Source organism: Octopus sinensis, linkage group LG5 (genome assembly GCF_006345805.1).
Source record: "Octopus sinensis linkage group LG5, ASM634580v1, whole genome shotgun sequence".
NCBI classification, from domain to species: domain Eukaryota; kingdom Metazoa; phylum Mollusca; class Cephalopoda; order Octopoda; family Octopodidae; genus Octopus; species Octopus sinensis.
In genome coordinates this window covers 7,827,338-7,849,837 of record NC_043001.1, presented here as the reverse complement: position 1 = coordinate 7,849,837, position 22,500 = coordinate 7,827,338, and positions in this window count along the sequence as shown.

Below are 22,500 nucleotides of genomic sequence, written 5' to 3'. Positions count from 1 at the left end.
GTTATTTTGTAAGTAGAAACACCATCACCTAAAAGACTAAAGGCATTAAACCTAGAGAACAATAGCCTCGAAAGCAGATGTGTCATTTTGCTTAATATTGTCCTCCTTATATCTGAAAGTCCTATCCAAATTGTGACAGCTTTGGCTATGTAACGACGTGAGAGTGTAATTAGTAACATAAGATGATATTAACAGCAACAACACTAGCATTATCACCTTCAGCGACAACCGCGAACCCTACAATAAAATGTCCTACGTAGTGATTAATCATTTTTTAATAATTACTCATCAGCTTAGCAATTTTCATTATGCCCTTCAAACTTATGGAGCATGGAACCACAGTAGAACAAATATTACAAATGGAATGTAAGGTAACTCAAAAACATGAATGATTTCGATAGAGCAGCACCGACAGTATTCTTTTTGATTAACAAAGTTTTTTTTAACAAATTATTCAGTATTTCTGAATTATTTAGGAAATGTAACTCTCTAACTCTACGTTTTATCGAAAAGAGGTTTTTCTTTACGCAATCTTGAATTCAGAATTTGATAAAAACCAAATTGTGGAACGTTACTATTTTATCTCACCAACAATAAACAATTGGCAAATTTCATTACAGAATCGAAATTCGTGCGGGAAGTCTCGATAAGGTTGTCATTTGCCGACAAAGATAAACCAATAAAAAGTTGGAAGTTGGAACTTATTATCGTTATGATATTCTGTTATTATTGAATTATATTGGCTTTTTCACTGCAGTGAACACACTAGAGTTAAGTCATGTATCAGACTATTGGAGATGTTCCAACATATATTTAATGCTTATCTAGAAAAGTCTGAATGAGGAAAACGTTTTTGATTTGGATAACAAAGTATTTCTATATTCTGAGACTTGGAGATGGCTGCTTTAAAATAAACGTTGGTATATATACATGTATTTCACTTAGGCGTAGCTAGGCTGGTGTAGAGCTCAATATGCATAAGGCGCAGAACACAATGTTAGATGAGATTATATTTGCACTAGAATTGAGATGACACTGGAAAAAACAAAGGCTGTGTAATGAACTTCATTACTTTACAGGTGTTTCTAAGTGTGACGGGCTCTTTGTTGCATTAGAATTGAAGAGATGACACTGGAAAAAACAAAGACTGTGTAATGAACTTCATTACTTTACAGGTGTTTCTAAGTGTGACGGGCTCTTTGTTGCACTAGAATCGAAGAGATGACACTGGAAAAAACAAAGACTGTGTAATGAATTTCATTACTTTACAGCTGTTTCTAAGTGTGACGGGCTCTTTGTTGCACTAGAATCGAAGAGATGAGACTGGAAAAAACAAAGGCTGTGTAATGAACTTCATTACTTTACAGGTGTTTCTAAGTGTGACGGGCTCTTTGTTGCATTAGAATTGAAGAGATGACACTGGAAAAAACAAAGACTGTGTAATGAACTTCATTACTTTACAGGTGTTTCTAAGTGTGACGGGCTCTTTGTTGCACTAGAATCGAAGAGATGACACTGGAAAAAACAAAGACTGTGTAATGAATTTCATTACTTTACAGCTGTTTCTAAGTGTGACGGGCTCTTTGTTGCACTAGAATCGAAGAGATGAGACTGGAAAAAACAAAGGCTGTGTAATGAACTTCATTACTTTACAGCTGTTTCTAAGTGTGACGGGCTCTTTGTTGCATTAGAATTGAAGAGATGACACTGGAAAAAACAAAGACTGTGTAATGAACTTCATTACTTTACAGCTGTTTCTAAGTGTGACGGGCTCTTTGTTGCACTAGAATCGAAGAGATGACACTGGAAAAAACAAAGACTGTGTAATGAACTTCATTACTTTACAGCTGTTTCTAAGTGTGACGGGCTCTTTGTTGCACTAGAATCGAAGAGATGAGACTGGAAAAAACAAAGGCTGTGTAATGAACTTCATTACTTTACAGCTGTTTCTAAGTGTGACGGGCTCTTTGTTGCACTAGAATCGAAGAGATGACACTGGAAAAAACAAAGACTGTGTAATGAACTTCAAACTTTACAGCTGTTTCTAAGTGTGACGGGCTCTTTGTTGCACTAGAATCGAAGAGATGACACTGGAAAAAACAAAGACTGCGTAATGAACTTCATTACTTTACAGCTGTTTCTGCTATGAGGTGTGACGGGCTCTTTGTTGAGTTGCAGATGACACATCCTAGAACTTTATTAGAGCCTTGAATATGAAATGTAATTTAAATGGGAGAATTTACATTTCAAGAACACAGAGGAGTTAGGATGAAGATGTTAATGTTGATGCCTTTGGAAAGACCTGTCCAAATGTAGTAAAAGATATGCAATTACACGCATGCGCATATACCATAATGAAAATAAAAGAAAACATAAGCAGACATATTGTCACGCACAAACAGGGGAAGATGGCGAGAGAGAGAGAGAGAGAGAGAGAGAAAGAGAAAGAGAGAGAGAGAGGGCATAAAATATCGAGAGATGCAATTTTCCCCAATAAAATGTATCAATGCTCTGATGAAGCTATAGGGTGTTACCCTCGTGCTCAAGTAGCACATCTCACAGTTCATGCATGACTTGATTTCTTGTCGATGATCCACTGGAGAATGTGCAGTACACTGCTGTCTTAATAAACCAAATGTGACTTGCCTATTATATATATTATTCCGTGAAAATGAAATCAAATATAGTATTAATGAAATCATATATGGTATTAATTAGAGCCAGGGTAGCGATATTTGTCTCTTAAAAGTGATCACTGATATTCAATGTTTCATGTTTCTCCTGAAGATGCGAAGAGGGAAGCATATTTGCTGAAATTAGGGTCCTAGGAATTTATTTTAAATAGGGGTGAACTCTGTGAAAAGGGTTGTTGTCTTCAAGTAATCGAATATGAGAATCCAAGACCTTAGAAGTAAATGGAAAATGAAAAGTTTGACATCTATCTTATCCCGGTAGGGTTTGGTTCTCTCTTATGCGATATGTGGGACTCTTCGTTTTTTGCTGTTCTTTTATAAGTTATTTCACATGATTTTGAAATATTTTTTCTGTGGCACACGCAAATTCTTTGTCTATTCTGTAAGTAAATTACCTTCTCTGTTAACCCTGAGGCAGTAACAGAGAAAGGATATTATTTACACCGATGTCTCCCATGATTTAATTAATAGTTCGTCTAGAACTAACAAAACTAGTAAGGAATTTTTCTAATATTTGCACTACAAATTATTTGAGTGAGAAGATGAATAAGGAAAATAAAGCAAACAAATCTTACTACTGTGATGTACTCTGGTTGTGTAACGTATCTAATCTTACATCGAATAAAAATATGGCTTTGATTCGCTTCTCTATTTTTCTATAAAATAATTGCACTGATGTGTCTAGACATCTTCATATATCAGAGGGAAAAATATTGCTCTACATTTCCTGAAAAGCAATTATCAGAGTTGAAAATAAGATTACAAGTAATTCATTCCATTGTGATTCTAGCAAGATCAGCAAAAAAACATCTACATAGAGTTTACATATATAGATGCATGTTCACATTACATACAACGCCACACACTCCTGCACGCGAATACACACACACACACACACACACACACACACACACACACTCATAAACACTTGCGTATGTATATGCAGGAGTAATATTTTGTTTATAAGTAAAATTAAAATAATTTGAAAATGTTACTTTGCGGCTCTTAAGAGCGTATAAGTTTTGTTTCCATTATCGTTGAAAATTTACACTTTTCAACATATTCAAATGTAGTGAAAGGTCTAAGTGTGCGACGCTAGTATCTCGCTTGTGAGTAACTTTGAAAATTTACTGCTGCTTTTCGAGAGAATACGACTGAACGTTCCTCAGCTGTCACAGGTTTTAACATCCTTTTTTTAATATACTTACTTCTTTTCCCTGATATTCTACGTATGGAGTGCAATGTGAATTTCCATCGTGTTTTGTTCAGAAGGCTATAAGCTATTTATCAATTTTCCTGCCTACCATTTATGTTTCGTGGTGGTATTAGAGATACGAAGGCGGTGAGCAGGCAGAATCGTTATCACGCCGGTCGAAATGCTTAGCGGTATTTCGTCTGAGTTCAAATTCCGCTGAGGTCGACTTTGCCTTTCATCCTTTCGGAATCGCTTAAATATGTACCAGTTACGCACTGAGGTCGATCTAATCGACTTAATCCATTTGTCTGTCCTTGTTTGTCCCCTCTTTGTGTTTAGCCCCTTGTGGGGAGTAAAGAAATAGGTATTAGACATACGAGTCATTTTTGTTATAACTCAGAGTTTAACCCCAATGTTATTGCCTATGGACCACTTTGATTGCCAATTTTCTCACACAGACCCTCATAACCATTCCATGTTTATAAACTATTATATTTTTATAGTGAAATAACATTAGAAATGGTATAAAAACTTCCTAAAACTTTTTGTGTATTGTAGCACTATAACCAATTTATTGTATATAAATTTTCACAAAATCTTACACGGATTCCGTTTGAGAAACACTGTTATAACAGAACACTTTCCAAGCTATTTCAATGCTTCTAGATCCAATGAATTCGCAGCAGTGCCATATGCTACTTTCGTTTTTAGGCTCACAATCTCCATCAGACAACGTATAGAAGGTTGCATATTTTTATCTGTAAATAATCGCCGCAGTAAAAATTCATGTTTATTCTCTCACCACTCCACAAAATTAGGTCTGAATTTTGTAAGTCTCTTCACTCAACGTTAAATATTTCTTTCATGGTAATATCTATATTCAAATGTCAGGTCAGGTGTGAGAACATGCGATGTTGCGGCATTTACAATTTGTCGGTATACACTCCGGGTGTATTACCGAGTCTTCCCCGGGCGATCCGTCCAGCAGAATCCCTATCCACGTAACAAATCTTCATCGGACGCCACCCTGTGGTCTGTGGTCAACCTACATGGACCGTTAAATTCGCCGGATGCCCGGGGGAAACACCGAGCAACAAAGCAAATAAAAGGACACTTTCCTTCCCATCCTAGGCACTTGGACATTTCTCCTGTAAAGACATATAAGTGACTACATTTACAAAAAATTCCTGACTTATTTTCAAATCACTTCCAGAAAATTTTATGGAGCCAAATATTTCCTGATTTCTGTCTCTACACATTCTCCACGATGTGATACACTTCTTACTAGAATGTGCTTACATTTTCTTTCATGTGTCTCAATTTCCTTAGAATGTAATATGACAGTCGTTTTGGCGAAAGTTTTATTTATTTCTAATTGTTCAAAACTGAGTGGAGGCGAAATGGCCCAGTGATTAGCGCAGAAGACTCGCGGTAGAAGGATCGTGATTTCGATTCCCAGACCGGGAGTTAGGTGTGTTTATTGAGTGATAACACCCAAATTCCACGAGGCTCCGGCAGGGGGTGATGTCGACCCCTGTTGTACTCTTTCGCCCCAAATTTCTCACACACTCACTTCCTATTTCTTGAGTAACGCTGCGATGGGCTGGCGTCCCGTCCAGCTGGGGGGGGGGAGCACATACGCCACAAAAACCGGGCGCATGAATAAAAATAATTCAAAACTGAAGCAAAACAGTCATAATTTTCCATATTTCTCCGGTAGGTTTGGAGTATGTTACAGTGACAAGTTTTCCATTAATCGACGGAACAGACCGATTGCAAAATTAATGTGCAAGTGGATGAGCACAACACAGATACGGTTATATTTAAAATAGTTCTTAGCGTGGTTAAAGGTGACACAGAATGGGATAAGGCTGGCTTTTTGAAATATACTTACCGTTCATTTTTGCCAGCTGTGTTGACTGGGGTAACGTGAAATGAAATGTCTTGCTGAAGAACACAACGCGCTGCTTTTATTATAACTCTCGACCTCACCATCGTCCACGGAATGTCCTAACCATTAAGCTACGCGTGTTCACCTGGGCAGGGGCACTTAATACGCTGAAGCAGTGATTTATCTCTGCGAGTCATTCTCAATTCTGACAACACCGGTCATATCATTATCCTGATATTTACCATATTGTTTTTTCGTACAGAGCCATCATAGGAAAAATATCCCATGATACCTACAGGTCAATATCGATAATTCTTTCAAATGAACACGAAACATACAATAATACACCAGTTTTAAAGTAGATAATCGTTAATTCTTTTGGGATTACCGATTGAATTTATGATTAGATTATTACTGTATAAAGGAGAAATACTTATAAAATCGATGTAAGAATCATTGATTCAGAATATCATTCTATGAATGCAAGAATTTCTAATATTAAGTTGTAGCAAGGAGGCGATCAGGCGGAATCATTAGCATGCGGAATTTTGACCTTTCGAGTTCAAATTCCGTCCTGGTCGACATTACAATTTATCCTTTCGATGAAGATAAAATAAGTATCAGTTAAGCGCTGGAGTCGGTGTAATCAACTTAACTCCTTTTCCCCTAATTCTCTGGCCTTTTGCTGCAATTCGAAACCAATAACGAGGTATAACTCTTGCATATCGCAGGATAAAATGTAGTAAAAATTAAGTGGGATTGATATAATGGAAATATATCGGCCGCTCAAATAATGATTGCAAAATATAGTTGTGCTGCGCCATAAATCAAGTGAAATATATTTTAATTATCGGGAATAAAAGACATAAAGGTTTTATGATGCGAAATTAATTATAAAGTAAGCAATATCTCAAACAATGCAATGCCTTGGCGTGTTTGGATCTATAGAGATTCCTCTAATTAAACCAAAAACTATATTTCGCTTATTGTTCCATTATTATTGTACATCAGTTTACAATACAAAACATATCTGGATATATATTATAGCGGTATAGCTTCAAATAAGGCAGCGAGCTGGCAGAATTATTAGCACGCCGGGCGAAATGCTTTGCGGTATTTCGTCAGCCGTTACGTTCTGCGTTCAAATTCCGTCGCGGTCGACTTTACTTTACCTTTCATCCTTTCGAGGTCGATAAATTGGGTACCAGTTACGCACTGGGGTCGATATAATCGACTTAATCCGTTTGTCTGTCCTTGTTTGTCCTCTCTGTGTTTAGCCCCTTGTGGGTAGTAAAGCTTCAAATTCATATATTGTTACATGGAATAATCAAGTTCAGTTTTTCTTGATTTCGGCTTCACCACGGGGTCAAATGTTTTTTATAATAAATATAAATGAATACTATTCTCATTGAGGAAAGTAATTTAATTCTAATCAAACACTTATAAACGACTAATAGCTATGGTATATTCTTTCAAGAGATACTAACTGTGGGAATTATGTAAAACATTAAAACATTATAGATATCCAAGATATATAAAAATCTACTAAATATCCTAATTTATAAAATAAACTTTGAAATAGTTGCACTTATATTCTTTCAACAAATGTGTTCTCAATTTAAATGAGAATATATATTCAACGAAAAGAGATAATTTTAGTACAACAATTGGAAACAAAGGATGATATTTGTATCGTTTACTGTGAGTTGAGAATTTTTAAGAAGGGTAAAAATGAAAATAATGTGAATCGTAGTGTTGCGTAGATTTTTCGAATACATTCAAATCTCTTTGGAAAACTGTTTTACTTCAACTAGATTTGACACAACGAGATACATACAATATTATTTGTATATGAAGACTGATGATACAAAAGAAGCTAACGAATGTATTAATAATATCAATCGAATAATTTATAAAAGTACTATCTTAATTCTACATATGAAATCTTCAGATACTTCAGTTGAACTTATCATAACTGATTGGGAAGGAATAGAAACATTATTGGCAACTCTTATCGTAGCCCATTATAATGCTTTTCATTTCATACTTGAAAATATACAATAAATTTTAATATGCTTATATATTTTATTTCATTCTTGCAAGTTAACGATTACGTCTACAACATCTACGCAGGATGAATTTTGCTATGCATCGATCTATATAATTCTAACTGACTCCTCTCTCTCTTTCTCACTCTCTCCCCCTTTGTCTCCCCTCTCTCTTTCTCTCTGTATAAACAATCACACACATATACACAAGTATATATGTATATACATTCAAACATAGACGGAGGGAGAGGGAGCTATAACAGTTGAACTTCTGTTATATCACAAAAGATATAGGTGAGTATGTGGGAGTGTATGTATACATATATAAATATATATATATATAGATATATATATATATAATATATATATATATGTACATCCACATATGTATATATATATATATATATATATATATATATATATATCGGTGAGAGAGTTGGTATATATATATATATATATATATATATATATATATATATATATATATAGATATGCATACATATATATAAATATAACAACAGCTTATATATATACATATATATGATGCGTAAGATATTTGTCGACGGATTTATGTTTATGAAAAACAGATATATAACAAGTACTAACTTTATTTATCAAAAGATACTATGAGAATAAAAATAAAACTCTTCTATAATGTTATTCAATAAAACCACATTCAGCTTCAACAACTGCTTCTATATGAGATCTAAATCGTCTACGTAATCGAATCAAGTGGTCCAGGTTCATTTTGGACTTTATTTTGCCAACTTTCAAAGAATCTTTTGTGTTATGAGCCTCTTCATTGACCTCTCTCTTAACAATGCTCCCCATATAATAGCCTGATGGATTGAGATCTGGGAAATTAGGATACCGAAAGTTAGGGGTTATGTTATCATGAAAATTTCCAGCCATCCTTCTTGTGTTACTGGAGCCATGTGTGATAGCGCAGAGTCTGACTGAAACGCATACACCCTTCCATTGCATTCACTGTCTATCCGGATCTTCACAACTATTTCCCGGACGTCTTTGTAGGCGGCATAGTTAACTCTAAGGCCTTGTGGAAAGAAGTAAGGAGACATCATATGTCCTTCAATGCTGACAACCAATAAAAAACTTCACAGTTGCAGAAACCTTCGCATGCATAACACTTGCAACTTCAGAAGGCTCTGCACAGTGCCATCTGCCATTTCTTCTGTTAATTTTTGACCTTGGTCGAAGTTTTTCTCGTTTGAGAATAAACAAATCAAATCTTCTGCTGGATTTTGCAGTTTATTTAAGCGTCTTGCAGATCTGATTTAATGATTTTCTTCCTTTTTACCTGATAAATTCACCTTTCCTCATCATATAGGAATGAAATCTGATGTCTGCGTGGACAACATATCTGACTGTTCCTTCTGATACATGGAAGTCCTTTGCAATTGAGCTCACCAACTTTCTGGGATTACAATCATAGGTCTGTTGAACATGCTGGATATTTGTGATACGTTTCGATCTTCAGTCTCTAGCTCCTTACAGACTTTATAGACGAATGTTTTGGCAACTTTTAAAAATCGAGGTATTTCTAAATCGCTATGCTCAGCGTTTATAACCACAATAACAGCATACCTCTTCATTTCTTGAGTAAGCTGTGGATCTGCTATTATTATTTTCTTTAACAAAGATTATACATATATATATATATATATATATATATATATATATATATATAACTAGGTGAATGAATTATCCTATGTTTATCGTCAGCATGGAACATTCGTTTAACCGAAACCTGGGTAGCAAATTCACGTCAGAAAACACGGTTGAAGCGACCTGTCAAGGGTAGAAACTCTGGGTTCATGTGCAGAAATATGTGTGTTGTATATGAATAAATGAAAGAATGGAGTCGAACGAAGATGTTAACAAAATTCCTTTACTCTCGACACATGTGTTGAAGACAGAATATTTTCATTCCGAAGGAATAAAGGGTGCATTATGCAATCTTCTCATCAGGAAAGAAAGGCAGCCAATATATATATATATATATATATATATATATATATATATATATATATATATATCTTTGACATGAATAGTAGCCTGCGGTATACACTTTACTTGGATATTTAATACTTCTGAGTTTCCGCTCGGTGTGAAACATATGTAGCCCGCATCTTATCTAATCCAATCCTTAGTTCGTGGATCTTTATTCAGACTTCGATACGAAAACAATCCACAACCTTCCGTCTCAGTAAAGCCCTAGTTTCCCTGAAAGTTGCTTTTTATATTTACTAAAGATTGTTTGAATGTAACTGACTGCATACACCTCGATCCCTGGACCTCATATATATAGATAGATAGTTATTGCTTGTTTATGTGCGTGCGTGTGTGTGTGTTTACGTCTGTGTTTAGACACTTGCCACAGCATGTCAAGTAGTGTGTGCTTATATACCCGTAATCTACCGATTCAGTGACAAAGACCGACAGAATACATTACAGAGTTTGAAAATAAACACAGGGTGAAATTCGTTCTACAGAAATTCTTGAAGGTGGTGCCGAATCATGGTCATAGTCTAATGACGAAAAATTAAAGAAAGTCAAAGAATATAATTTATGAGTATGTTCCGTAGATCTCATTGGTCATTCAGTGTTGATTTTGCAGTTAATATTAATACTTCTCTAAGGCGGTGACCTGGCAGACACGTTAGCACGCCGGGCGAAATGCCGAGCGGTATTTCGTCTGCCGTTACGTTCTGAGTTCAAATTCCGCCGAGGTCGACTTTGCCTTTCATCCTTTCGGGGTCGATAAATTAAGTACCAGTTACGCACTGAGGTCGATATAATCGACTTAATCCGTTTGTCTGTCCTTGTATATCCTCTCTATGTTTAGCCCCTTCTGGGTAGTAAAGAAATAGGTATTTCGTCTGCCGCTACGTTCTGAGTTCAAATTTCACCGAAGTCGACTTTGCCTTTCATTCTTTCTGGGTCGATAAATTAAGTGCCACTTGCGTACTGGGATCAATCTAATCAACAGGTCCCCTCTCCAAAAATTTCAGGCCTCGTGTTTAAAGTAGAAACGAATATCAATACTTCTCTACGCAAACCTATATATATTTCCTTACACTTTTTTGTAGAATTTTATACGGTATGATATTGGTTCAATTTCTTTTCTAAATATTTATATATAAATTGAACTCATATTCTTAGAATAAGATTAGATTTCTCGGCATTGCTCTGAAAACTAGGAAATCTTACTCGTAATCTGCCATCAAGAGTGAATTTTTGTGTTATCGTAATCACATGCAATTTATTCTTTTGAAAAATTAAAAGCATTTTCAAATATTATATGGAAGTAAATTGAAACACAGGAAGATGAAAGAAGCAATCGTAAGAGATTAAGAAATGGAAAAGATGAAAGATTGGTGAAACGAAGCTGACAGTATTGACATTTAAGGGCATTCAGTAAAAATCTTTTAAAGTATACTCTTAATTTACTTATAGAGTTCTCTTATCTCAATTAAATGAAGTTTTATCGTAGTGAAAAATTTGAATTAATTTTGTTTTACCTTTTGCGCATGCGTAATTTAGCATTTCCATATAGATCTCTGTATTTAAACTCAATCCTCTGAGGTTATTTTAGCTATATTTAAAGAGTTAACCCCCCCACCCACCAATACAATAATTCTATTCATTTCTATTTGCATATTTTATTCGGTATATCTATTCTTACATGGTTTTCTTCATACACGCAATTGGTTCAATAATTATGATTCAGTTTGTAAATACGACCAATATTTGGTGACAATGCTACATTTATGAGCTACCATATATTAGATAATTAAATTATTGTTGGACAGATCAGCCTCAAAATATAAGCTTGGTTTTTATAAAGCAAATATTTTTCGAAAGAGTCGTCAAAACTTTGGAAACAATCTATATTTTTTAGTGTTTCATCCATTATACTTCGGCCAAAATACGGGTCCATATGGAAGGCATGTGTCTATCAAATGAACTCCAGTAATAGTGTAAAGCCTCCTAGATATTTCGTCACCCAATTCTAAAGAATGCTATACAAACTTAATTTTTTTCAAAACACACAATTTTGATAATTAATATGCTATATCGTCCGATTGATGAAACCAGAAGAGAGGATGTGTGTTGAAAGTAATCTAAAGTGAGATTCTCCAGCGCCATTTTTTAGCTTGTCAAAGAGTTATACTAACGTAACACAAAACGTGTCGTATATTAAAAATTTCATTACAGTATTAAGAGAACAATTTTAGCCTATATCGAAAACATTCGATGGCTTAGTTACAGCGTATAGATATGTCCTATGTGCCTGAATTAGCTGGACCATGAGTGTTTGAAATATGGATTCGATGTACAATATTGCAAAATGTAATTATTAAAAAAATAAACAGCCAAGATTAGACTCCCGTATAGTCTCCAAGCCTGCACAACTGAGACTATAAATATTATCTAATTTGTCCTCTTTGTTTACCTCTAAGTTTCCTCCATTGAGTGGCTTTGAAAAATACTTCTTGGGAAATTTTTCTCTAACATCCTAATCACATGTCCGAAGTACTGGAGCAGTAACTTATAGATTTAAGTAATGGCACATTAACACTATAGCCTCAACATTCGATCGTCAGTTGATAACCTCTCGATAAAAAGCCAAAACCGCTATTCTCAACTCAGTTTCTGTTACTATCAATGATCGTAAGTGCGATCGCCAATACGAGCAGCCAAAACGGGGTTCCTCTGAAGGAGCTCCAGTTAAATGCCGCGGGTCTAATATCCATTTTTTACTACCCACAAGGGGCTAAACACAGAGGGGACAAACAAGGACAGAGAAACGGATTAAGTCGATTACATCGACCCCAGTGCGTAACTGGTACTTATTTAATCGACCTCACAAGGATGAAAGGCAAAGTTGACCTCGGCTGAATTTGAACTCAGAACGCAGCGGCAGGCGAAATACCGCTAAGCATTTCGCCCGGCGTGCTAACGATTCTGCCAGCCCGCCGCCTTTAGCCTCGGGTCTAATATCAAGTAGTAACTCTTGGCTGAGCCGCTACATTTCTGCATTGAGAGGTTTCGTATCATTGAGGATCCGCGTAAACGCACCACCTTTCGTTATATTTCCCTTCGGGCCATTAGAATATCAATGTGTAAATTATCTAATGCGTATGCACAGAATTATACTCCTATATCATTGAATATTTTCAAAAGCGTAACTCATTTCCACCAAATATACAATACATATGATGAGATATTATTATTCATTTACAAATATAACATGTTGATATCTTCACGGTAAGAGAGCTAATCAAATAAACTCCAAATGAGTTGAAATTGTCTGCTGTGGGGCAATAATTACACGGTTGTCAACGTGGTTTAGCGATCGAAAAAATAAACGAGCATATTTTGAATAAAACAAATTAGATCCATAAACAACTTAGATTCCCGACCTCATTTACGCCACTCTCTTTGCTTATTCTTTACGATCTAGATATCTTACATTCAGCAAATAAAAACACACACGCTTCGAAAATCTTATTAAATTTCATCTACGTCAAACAAATAACGAGAATTTTGCACATCGAATCCATATTTTATAGCACATGATACGGCTAATTCAGGCGCATAGGACATGTCTATACGCTGTAACTAATCCATCGAATATTTTCGATATAGGCTACAAGTTGTGGTCTCTTTACACACTAATGAAATTTATAAAATACGACGCGTTTTGTATTGCTTTACAATAACTCTTTGACAAGCTAATAAGATGGCAATGGAGATTCTCACTTTAGAATACTTTCAACACTCATCTACTCTGTTGGTTTCTTCAATCCGTACAGTGAACCGGTTCAGAAACACGAGAATCTGATGAACTATATAACTTATGACCAATTTTCCAGAAAATATATTCGGATCTTACTGACAAAATCTTCCTTTCCCCCAACAGAGGGAACTAGTTTGCAAGCCAAATTATTTTCCTTCGGGAGACCTGTTGATGGCTAAAACAAATTGCAAAGGCAGAAACATACTAACTATTATAAAAATCACATACACCTATATATATGCGCATAACAATATATCGTTATATATATATATACCACTGTATATATATACATATATATATATATACATATATATATATATATATATACACCTAAAACACACCCCACACTAACTACACCAACCCCAAAACACCTACAGAGGCCCACCACACCAGTTCGAAAATAGACATACCAACAGACAGAACAACCACCAAGAAATCCAAACACACTCTACACCAGAAAAATGCATTTAAAACGCACCCCACACTACCTACACCAACCCCAAAACACTTATAGGTCCCACCACACCATTCCACGAACCTAAGAGCCACAACATACAATACTATAAAATACAACCCACATAACCAAACCAAAACGCTACTACCAAACATCCACCCCAGGAACCAACCATACAACCATAACAAACAACAAATGCACTACGGAGGAAACAACTACCAACACAATACACCTGAGGAACTAAGACGTAACACTAGGTTCAACAACAGACTCCAGAACAGAGCACCACAAACTCACTCTGACAATTATAACAACATGAGACAGATAAATAATAGCTTTGAACATAACTACACCAACCATTTTTTAGACCCCACACACAGGACAGGGACACACGATGGCAAAGGACAAACAAAAGAAACCTCAGGTAATTAAGATAATCAATCTCTCAAACAAAGAACTTACACCTAACGAAATAAGCATACTCTCCAAAGGACTTAAATTTACACCCACACCACAACGTTCTAATTATTATGAAATGAAAGATGATATTTCGGAATTTTGCAGAAAAATAAGACTCACCGAGGCATTTCAAGACAAACAAATAGAGGAGGACTCAATAGCTAGAAACAAGAGCAATTACACCACCACCAAAGGTAAGAATAAAGCCTTAGACCGCTACTGTGACTACATAACTAATTTCCCGTTTCAATTCATCAAGAAACAAAAACACAGCCCTAACTTCAACAAAAGAGAATGGAACGACCTCATCAAACTAAGAGAAGACAAAACAATAACAATTAAGGAGGCAGATAAGGGCAACGCGATAGTAATAATGAATACAAACAATTATAAAAATTTAGTGCTATCCCTATTAAGAGATGAAACGTATTATGAAAGGGCCCAACAGTATAACCAGCAAAAAATAATGCATAACCTTAGGACATTAATCAACACATACCAAGAAGGACTCACGAACAAGGAGTATGAATACATCACTAACTTCAAATGCAAATCGAGTTTGTTCTATGGTATCCCTAAGGTACACAAAAGCCAAACCATTAGAGAAACGTGCAAAACATCCACCGACACACTCATCAAAATCCCTTCACCAAATGATCTTAAACTAAGACCGATAATAGCAGGGCCAGCATGTGAAATCACCGCCTCAGCAATTTCGTAGACACACTTCTTAAACCTTTCCTAAAACACATCAAAAGCTACGTAAGAGACGATATAGATATGCTCAACCACCTCCCTAAAACAGTCAATGAAAACCCTTCTAGTATCATTCGACGTAGTTAATCTTTATTCTAACATCCCTCACAACCTAGGAATAGAAGCAATCACCTTCTGGCTGAATAACTACCCCTTTGAACTCCCAACTCGCATAAACAAAGACCTTATAATAGAAGGACTTAGATTCATTTTAGAGAACAATTATTTTATTTTTGACAATTATTTCTACAGGCAAAGATCGGGAACAGCGATGGGCACGCGTACTGCACCATCTTTTGCCAACCTAGTGATGGGATACCTCGAGAAAATACTATACCGGATGACACTCGAGAAATATGGAAACACCTTCGCCACCTATATCCATAACAACTGGAAAAGATACCTCGATGACTGTTTCATCATCTGGGACAAAGGCATAGAGAAACTTGAGGAATTTAAAATTCTATTAATGGAATAAATGACAATATACAATTCACGATGGACCACAACGAAAAAGAATTACCATTTTTAGACAACCTCATTAAGATAACCGGCAACAAAATAGAGACAGATATCTACTATAAACCGACAGACTCTAAACAGTACCTACCCTTTGATTCATGCCACCCACGACACACTAGAATGAATGTCCCTTTTTGTTTAGCTAGAAGGATTTGCACCATAATATCAGACACAAACACCCGACACACACGTCTCCAGGAATTTAGAACCACACTCACAAATAGAAACTATCCACAGCCCCTAATAGACAGTGCAATCCAACGGGTACTTAAATTAAGTATAGAAGACCTGAGACAAACAAAACCAAAAACGAAAGAACAATTAAAAACCCTTCCCTACATCTCTACACACAACCCACTCAACAATGAGGCCTTCAACACCATACTACAAAGCACAGCCCTACTAAAGGGAGACCCAAAGATGAACCGGATCCTCGAAACACACACCATCATTAAAAGTAAACGGCAACCAAAATCCTTGAAAAGGATTTTAACCCAAGCTACACTGCACTCAACATCAACCACAAAACCAGCAGTTAGAAAATGTGGAAGGCCCAACTGCGGAATCTGTGTCATCTTGAAAGAAGGATCAGAATTTATACTGGAACAAGGCCACCAGTTCACCATTAGAACAAACTTCACCTGCGCATCAGAAAACTTAATTTACGTCATAACATGCGCAGGCTGCAATAGGCAGTATATAGGCCATACAAAAAATAGCTTACGTAACAGGATGGCGGTGCATAAATCACAAATTAGAAACCCTGATTACCGCAAAATACCGGTCAGCGGACACATAGATAGATGTGCTGGAAATGTAAATCCGAAATTTACAACTAACCCGCTCTATAAATTCAGTGACAACGCAACCTTCACACAACGCCAAAATAAAGAACTATATTTCATAAAAAAATTTAGACCAAGTTTAAACACCCTGGGCCAGGAATACTAAAACAAAAGATAAATTCTCCGAAAAGGAGAACCAAATTTCACCACGGCCGCTACTTCAAACAGACACTCACTCTGACGGAAATATGCCTTAGTAAAAAAAAGGGGAAAAAAATTCTTCGTGCAAATCTGACCCTGATACATACGATACAGCTAAGGGTCAGACCCGATTCTGATTGGTCAACAAGTTGATGACGTCTAGCTCTGCTAGAATGGACAGGATACAAACAGGGGACAGTCATTAGTCAGAATATTGATGACGTCCTTTTCTGCTTGAATAGTCACCTAACAAGTACAGACAGGGGGCAGATCTAATGTAGCTATAAGTCGTGATTGGGCAGAATATGGATGACGTCCCGCTATGCTTGACTAACGAAGCGACTGGTCAAGATAGGAAACAAACAAGAGGGAGTTATAATGCAGCGATTGGTCAAAATAATGATGACGTCCCGTTCCACTTGGTTAAAGCCACCTAACGAAACGATTGGTCAAAACATTGATGACGTCACGCTACGCTAGATTGACCACCTAACAGGCATTATAAAGCCAAGCATTTCACAAAAAATCACTAGAACCACCCAGCGAACTTCCACCATGGGTCATCACAATTGCTTAAGGTAAAAATGAATTCCTCGCTCTTTCGGAAACATCAATCTTCTGTATTGACCGCTTTCCACCACTTTGATCTGTTTTTTGTATTGAATACGTATCGCCACCGTGGGCCACTGCATCGAACACTTTGAACATATACTTCAAACTATATATCAACTATACATGAACTATATATCAACTATACATGAACTCTAAGATGTCTGACTCCGTTTTGTATTATAAATGAATTTCTTGTGTTTGACGGCATGAGCTGTCTCTTTTTATATATAACTTTTTTTGATAAGGTTCATTTCAGGAACTGAAACATGTTATAATGTATATATAAAAATAAAAAATTGTATAATACAGCAGCATTTTCGAACTTCATTTTTTACAAATATATATATATATATATATATATATATGTGTGTGTGTGTGTGTGTGTGTGCATATGTGTGTGGGTGAGGAGGACCGTGGATTAATGGTTAGGGTATCAGCATCATGATCGTAAGATTGTGGTTTCGATTCCTCGACCGGGCGAGGCGTTGTGTTCTTGAGAAAAACACTTCATTTCACGTTGCTCCAGTCCACTCAGCTGGCAAAAAGGAGTAACGCTGCGATGGACTGGTGTCCTGTACATTTGGGGAAAACATACGCCATGGAAACCGGGAAATCGGGCCCATGAGCCTGGCTAGGCTTTAAAAGGGCGTATTTATTATATATATATATATTTAAGTAACTAAAGTGACTGAGAGAACTAGTGAGCACTAATATTGCTAGAAATAGTAGTTAAAACAATTCGTAGCCACAAGATGCATCTTATCTTAATGGCTGACAAGGGAGGCAAACTCCTTCAACACCTGGACATAGCCAGATTACAATGATTTGGATTTATATTAATGCTGGTCAGTGGCTCTCACCTATTGCCTTGAGTTAAACTCAACTAAACTTATTATTTATGCGTTTCACTTTTACTGTTTAGAAACACAGCGTATGATTTCTACGATAATCTTATAAACTGACAAGGTGAGTTGAGTTTAACCCAAGGCGCTAGGAGAGTGCCACTGAGGGAACGGGCCTCCCCTGACAGTCATTAAGATAAGCGCTTGTGGCTATCAGCTATTTTAACTATTATTTCCAGCGACTTCAGTCACTTTAGAGACATGTATTTCTGCTATTCGGTTATAAAATTGCGAACAGACCATCCTTCTAAACTGTGTGTGTGTGTGTGTAACTGTATATATACATTTATGTAATATATACATACGCATACGTACAAGTAAATCGGAACCCAGATATACAAAGATAACAAACGCTACTGTCATGCATGTACAGACACACGCGTGCGCAGTTCTGTCTCAGAAAATTAAAACACAGATATGTATATATATTGTAATACACACAATCCATCGCGAAACAAGTCCTGCGGACACTCTCCAAATTCATTTCAGAGTGACCCATAGAGATTTAATCTACTTCTATAGGTGTTAGTTGGGAAGTCATTTAAATAGGTGTTTGGACATGTGTGAAAGTGCGAAGGCATGATTTTTCTTTCACTTCTGTGTGTGTGTGTTTATGTGTGTGTTTGTGTGTGTATATGAACAAATAATTACCCATGTATACGAATTTTATCACTCTCTTATGTGTGCTATCAGTATACATAAAATTCGCAAATAAATTGAAGGATTCTATTTATACCTGAACTTCTGAATAGTTTTTATTATATGTTTTGACATTTAGTTATTTTTTTTAGTTGAAGCAATATTTTTGGATCAATGAATATAAATTGTTATAAATGCTACATAATTATCAATAATTTAATAACTTCACATTCATAAACTGTCAAACAGATATACTCTTAACAAATATAGTGGTGTAATAACAATATAATAATTTTCGTTTCAGTAAGAATTCAATCCATATGTATGAATAGGAATATATTAACAACACGACAAAATCAATGTATTTGTGTATGAACATCTTGTTATGTATTTCCATTTTGAAATCATATGAATCGTTTATATAGGAAAAAATATTTGACTGAACAAAATAAAATTGCAACCGTTTTTCATATCACTATTTCGGAATTTCATATTATTACCTCTTCCTGAAGTGGTGAAATTAGGAATAATTTGAATTTCTGTACAATAAATTTCATTTCATTTAGCTGAGAATCTAATGTCAACATTTTTTCTCGTTCATTGATTTTTGTTATGAGGTGGAAAGCCGTGAAAAAGATCGGAGCCTAGAAACGAAAATGAAATCTGCATACATCGAACTTTGGCGTCACATTTTCTTCACATCCAAGATTTAATTAAATATTAATATGATGAATCTTAATATTACTTCTTCGATACCTGGGATTTAGTCGTCTGTACCAATGATTAGTGTTATGAAAATATATATGTACATTATTATATACATTAATAAATTACATTTTCTACAGTCTTACCAGTTTTACATAAAAATATTGTCAGATGCCACGATTACAATTCTAGTACCTAGCTGAACATTTTTCAATATTTTCCAATTTGATTTCCATTTTTTTCCCCAGAATAACCAATTGCATCATCACATTTTTAATCTTTAATAACTACTTTTAACTTGATTAAATATTTAAATGTTTTTTGAAGAATATGGTTATGGCTATATTCACAAGTACAATAAGCAACATAAAAGAAAATAACAGGAAAATATTTAAAAAAATAATAACATAGAACAATCAAAATTTTCTGCAGTTGGCATAATGGCGTCAGTAATAATTCTAAACGCTAGCACAAAGGGAAATTATGTTGCTACATTAATGAAAAACGTAAATGAATTTTTAAAAATTGTAATTTTCACGGCGCGTCTAAATTTAAAAAATATATATTGCATGATATTCACCAGGGCACTAGGTTAATTTCTGTCTCATAATAATGTATCTGAATACTTGTTCATTTGTAGGACGTCTATGAGCTGATGAGCGGGAAAAGAGAATAGAAAGGAATACGCCAAATGATTTCTCTTTATTCTTCAGCACATCAATAGCGCATCAATCTATGTGCATATATAATTATGTGTGGATATGGTGTGTGCGTGTGGTGTGTGCGCGTGCTTGAGTTAAAATACAGAGCACTTTTCTTTTATATATTCACGTCTGTGTATGTGTGCAGTGCAAATGCTCGCATATGTGTCTCTGTATATTGGTAGATAGAATTCCAAATATATATATATATATATATATATATATATATATATATATATATGGAAAAGAACGATGCGACCGTGACCGTGGTCCAACGCAAAAGGGCTAGTAGTCAGCCAGTGGTCACGTGAGAAGAGAAGAGAGAGGAAAAGAGGAGCAAAGGAATTAAGGGGGAGAGAGAGTGTTGAAGTCGTACAAAGTTTAGTGAAATGTGTACTTACATATAAGAGAACAAGGTGTACGTACGTCGCAATATATATATTTGTGTGTGTGTAGGCATATAAAAATATACATATGAATAATTTACCTACGGCCATTTTTAAAAAGTGACTATGATATCTTCTTATTCTTCCCATCCTTTTCTAGGTTTACTATTCACTTTATTACACCTCATCGACCATTTTCTTTACCTATCTCTCCAATTTGGGGATTTTCTATCATATCACCCCACCTCCCAATTCTCACACCTATTCCTTCCTTACATTCTATTCGCCTATTGCTTTCATCGTGATAACTCTCCTCTCCCATCCCACTCAAAATATCTTGACCACCATCTAACACTCCTTTTTTCATTTTCTTTCTCTTTCTTTCCTTCTTTCTTTCTTCATTCCTCCGGTATTCCTTTTGACTAAGACCATTCTCTTCCTAACACACATATATATTCTCTGCTCTCCATCTACCTACCCGTAAACAGAATTGATTAATGAGATGCATTCACATCCCAAGATCCCTTTGAATGAGCAGCACATGAAATGTATATCCCCACACCCACATTTTGTAATAACAAAATATGATCACCTATCAGAATCTACATACCAATGACAAGAAGCATTTCCACACATTCTTCGCAGAACATTCTTTGGATAATGAAACTGCAACTTTAACAACTTACATATTTTTTATTTGTATTTTATTCTCTTATTTCCCTTTACACTTCTTATATCCATCATTTTCTAAAATACTTCTTTATATTGAACTCTATTGTTTCTCTGTAGTTACCTCTCTCTCATATCGTCTCTGATGAAGAGATATCCCTAACAGCTGTAAGATTACCTTTCTCTTTATCAATGTCTTGTGAATTCCACACACTTGGCTTTGTTGTCTCATTATATTTAACATATACATGCACACATAAGACGGAATTTGGACCCCACACTTTTAATATTATGGAACCGAGAGTCTAACTCCGGTCCTCCCGTATCCCTTGCATAGCCTTATTTGCTATCTTCGGTCTTCTGGATACTAATACCTTTATATATATATATATATATAAAGGTATTAGTATCCAGAAGACCGAAGATAGCAAATAAGGCTATATATATATATATATATATATATATATATATATATATATATATAACCGGTGTTGTTGAAACGATGACTAGTTTGCGTAAACCATGGTCCATTTTGTTCTCTTACTTTATTATCATTTTATAATCATCTCATAATAATGACTTTTATGACTCGTATTACTACCTCAGTCAATCTAAATGTATATATTTGTCGTTACCTGTCATAAATAGCCTTTTTTTTATTTGCAATGTGCATTTTCATTGATTTTTCATATTTCACCCTTACATTTCCACGTGTATTTTATATTTTCTTTTCGTAACCTATTTCTACTCTCTCTCTCTGTCTCTATATATATATATATATATATATATATATAGAGAGAGAGAGAGAGAGAGAGTGAGCGATATATATATATATGTATATATATATATATATACAGGGCACAAAATTCCAAGTGAGATGGCAATTTTGAAATAAAAAGAAAATCTTTAACGCATAAATATAACTGTGAAAACATCTATGATGGTTGTGTAAAGTACACTTGTAGGCGGAGAAGTGGCCAGCAACCCGTTACCGAGAAGCAAATTCTGTATCGTTCACACCAACGCTGTGTACTCTAGATTTAAACGAAGTCTGACAG